We start from the raw sequence: 4,303 nt of genomic DNA, 5'->3' as shown, positions 1-4,303 counted from the left end.
TTAACCACATTTAGCTCTAGTTCTGGTGGAAAATTCAGTGTCTCCAGCATTTATGGAGAGCAGTTTTTTGCCTTGGCTTCAGGGTTTGGCCACTTAAAACCATCGGGATGTCCAGCAAAGATTTGCCTCAGGCCTTACTTTGCAGTAGTATTATGCTTTCTGTAATGTGACATTTCATTGAATTCATCCTATTTAGTGTATGAGACCTTAGCAAAAGAGTGTGTAACTCAAAGAAAGTTAGGAGTTGAGTCAATAGCTACCATCATACAACACAGAATTAGGAATATTCTGTAGACATGTGAAAAAACCATCAGCACTCGGCAAACTATAAATTTGCCATGAGCTTGTCAATCTGTGACAGTCACAGATTAAAGGCAGACTCAAAGGGTAGCACTTTAAAGAAAAAGTGTGAATGTGTTGTGTCGCTGCTCTATGGTCTCCTGCAGGATAAATCCCAGAGTTGGCTCTCTCCAAGATATTTAAGCAACAAACGTCCCTGGGTGGACTTGAACCACCATCCTTTCGGTTAACAGCCGACTGCGCTGACCTATTGCGCCACAGAGACTACACCTGTGTGATGTTTTTTGAGCTGGAGCTCGATCTTTAAGCCACAAGCATTTGCTTTATGGCTTTTTGAGGTTGAGCTGCACATGTCTGCTTATCAGGCTATTTTCCTGTTACTCAGAATTGGGGAAGCTGACTCATGCGGAAATGTAGAAGCTGGACGTGCATTTTATGTTTCTTACATGTCAATTGGATTCTGACTTTGAATTTAAATATTTGGCATCCAAGAAAATTTCGGAACTGATGATGTATCAGTCATTTTGCTGGTGGTCTCTTGGTCACAGCAACAAGCTTGATCATTGACATACAGTGCATGCAACATATCACTAAACTGTTGGGTGGGGCCTTATGTATTTGCTTGTATTACATCAAGTGACCTGCATACCAATGACCGCAAAGATTAATATGTACATGGTTTGCAGAACTGTACCTTCTAATAGACATAAGACCTCTTGGGTTATCTTTGGGCTGCTCTATGGTCTTCTGCAGGAAGATAAATCCCAGAGTTGGCTCACTCCAGGTTATTTAAGCAACAAACATCCCTGGGTGGACTTGAACCACCATCCTTTCGGTTAGCAGTTGACTACGCTGACCTATTGCGCCACAGAGACTGCGCCTGTCTGATGTTAAGCTAAAGAATGTGTAACTCAAAGAATATGGTGTTAGGAGTTGAGTCTATAGCTACCATGGTTTATGGGGAAAATAAAAGTTAAATTAAAAAATGTATTTTCCTACCACTTAAACCGGTGTGGGTATCTCAAGGCTATTAGCTGCCATTTAAGGAGATTAAGAACAATTAAACGATGGAGATGAAGCAGAAGCATCAGTGCGGGAACATAAAAGCAAAAATCCCGCATTTGACGGAGCAGCTATAGGCCAAGCCTACAGCATATAGTCCATCCATCTGAGGCTGGGAGCTATTTTACTGGGAGCTATTTGTGTCCCTTAAAACCAAATCATTGGAGCAGGTAGCTATAAACTACTGATAGTGTTTGAAAAGATGTTTCAGAAAGATAAAAAAGAGATGAAGACTTTATTAGGCAGGCTACTGCTAAATAGAGAAGAAGTGAACACCAATAGCAACTTGAAAGGTCCTGTAGTGTAAGGAGTCCTAGTTTGGAACGACCGAGGTCTGTGACAGTGTTTCTTCAACTCTGGCCATCAGGGTGGGACACCCTGTCGCAGCCTGGTCATTGGCAATCACACAAATAATACACTTACACACAATACTCTGGACATAGGATGTTTTTGTTATTATTATAATCTAATATACATGACATATAACCTAGCAATGCTGTGGTAATTTAGTATTTAAAGGGAATACGGGATATTGTTTTACAGGGATACAAATAATATACATTTCTTTTTTTATAGAACAAACATCAGGTGGAAGTGAGCCTGTGGAGGGATGCAGCGATGGTTCCCATTCAGTTGAGTCAGCAGGCAAAGCTGAGGATTTAATTGTTAATTTAAATATGCAAAATATTGACAATATATGTAGCAAGTATTGATGTAAGTATGACAAATAAGAAATGTAAAATATTTAAAACACCCTCTATAAATATTTCAATAAAGTGATTATACATGCAATCCCTTATTTTGTATTTCTAGCCATATCAATTCATGACAGAATTTGGCTCATTATGTCAAAACTCTACACACGAGGCAATCAGACATAGCACTTGGAAATGAACAACTCACATCTATGCCAAAATGAAACCAAAAATCAAAGTTAACACTCCTTTCTAAAAATGAAGTTCTTCCCATAAAACCATACACACACACGCACCGTTTGAATGACTCTTTCATATCACCAGCAACACAGTGATATAAAACACTGCAGTCTTTGTGTTTCTATTTTTAGTGTCGTTTTCTCAGACTCAGTCTTTAGTAAAACTCAAAGGTAGAGTTTCTGCAGTAGCTTATCAAAGAAGAGTTTTTAGAAAAAATAAACATTCTGACAGAAATAAATAAAAATAGAATCACAAATCATCAAATTTAGCAAGAAAACAAAAGCTAAAAAAATTACTGGGTACAGTAAATTGCTATTGCTTAATAAAGGAGAATATTTCAATAAAGGGAAGCAGTGTTGGATACCTCCTCTCTGAAAGATTACGATGCATGAGTTCAGTACATTTAAGAATGTTAAAATTCTGAGGCATTGCACTAAAGAAGAAAATAACAAAAACAGAAAACTATTGTCAATCACCAGTGCAGTTTAGATTATGAGGCAACACAATTGTTTATTAACTTCGGTGGACTCCTCCAGAGGATGGATGTTTTATTTCAAACATTGTGATTACAGGAACTTGAAATCAGTTCTAAGAAATGTTGATTTCCTCCGTCCAGGACCCGGTCTCCACGGCTGTGGTCAGCGCTCTGGGAGCCACTGGGTTTAGGAAGCCGGGCTACCTGCAGCTCTCGGTGGAGGATGGGGACGCTGTGTACGAGATCGAGGAAGCCCTGTGGGCACCATCAGAAAAATGTTGACAAAGCTGCCTTTTTATTTAAAAATTAAAACCTCAGGCAAGAGGCAGAGGCCTGTGATAAGGAAAAATAAGTTTGGTAGTTCTGTTTAGTTTATTATAGATTTGTTGTTTGATAATAATGTTATATTTTTGTTGTTTAAAATGTTCAGTTGAAATGTTTAATTAAAGGTTACATGTTTTGCAATTTTGGTTGTCATTCATTTCTTCAGGAAATACTCAAATATTGACACACTTTTGACATTATAGTAGCATCTACTGTTGCTTCTGTACAAGTTTCATGAAAAGGTTTTACGCTACGTTACATTAGGAAAAGCAAAAGGCAGCTAGTATATCTTATTCACCAGTTCACACACTCAGTAACAAAAAAGTAATTTACTTAACACCAATGGGATTATTGAAGTTTTAAAGTTTTGATCATAAGCAGAAAACACATATACATTATAATAAATTGCATATTTAAAGATGTTATTTCCCCTAACAAGACACAAAGGAGAAGAGATATCATCATACAGTCTTTAACTTAGCAGGAATAATAATACTTGATGGCAATACAGAATGCCAGAGTTCATTACTGCATTATATTCCAATGTATTAGTTTTATTTTAAGTTGCCAGCTGCCGCCTAAATTTTGTTTTAAGGCTCAAACGCTATAATTACACCACATCTTCTCTCTCAATGACGCTGGTACTACCCAATCGTTGGTAGAGATGACTCTTTATATTATTATTATTATTATTATTATAATAATTGGGTGGATTGCATATTATATACATTGTAATGATGTGAGAATCTACTTTGGTATAAAAAAGCATGAACACATTAAAGTGAGACACTACAGGTGAATAGACTAACAACAATTAACTTAAAGATATCACCATGAAACTTTAACCGTTGATTACTCACATAAATGAGAGAAAAAAATGTATTGAAGGTTTTCTGTAATTTGATGTTTAAATATGCGAATCAGGTTATATCTAATTAAATATCTGCTAATTTGCATATTGAAGCGAAGAATCTGACCATTGAAAAAAAATAAGGTTCAAAATTATTTTTGCGTTTTCTTGATATATTCAATGACAAGATATTTACAGAAGGGATTATGAATATCTCCTTTTGTTACCCAGTTAATGAGAAAATACTGCCAAGAGCCTTGAAAAATGGATTTGTAGGCATAACATGTCATAAAAATCAGGCCAAAAATGACTTCTCAACAAATCCCTCTGTAAACACCTTCAAAATATGGTTAGGTA

General features: G+C 36.5%; 1 non-coding gene across 1 annotated transcript; it reads right to left on the bottom strand.

The window, feature by feature from the left end:
- Positions 1–491: 491 nt before the first annotated feature.
- Positions 492–565, bottom strand: trnan-guu (transfer RNA asparagine (anticodon GUU)). Its single transcript has one exon. It is a non-coding gene; the product is annotated as a tRNA-Asn (tRNA).
- Positions 566–4,303: the final 3,738 nt, after the last annotated feature.

The sequence above is a fragment of the Etheostoma spectabile genome, unplaced genomic scaffold (genome assembly GCF_008692095.1).
Source record: "Etheostoma spectabile isolate EspeVRDwgs_2016 unplaced genomic scaffold, UIUC_Espe_1.0 scaffold00005615, whole genome shotgun sequence".
NCBI classification, from domain to species: Eukaryota; Metazoa; Chordata; class Actinopteri; order Perciformes; family Percidae; genus Etheostoma; species Etheostoma spectabile.
This window is presented reverse-complemented; position numbering and strand designations above follow the sequence as displayed.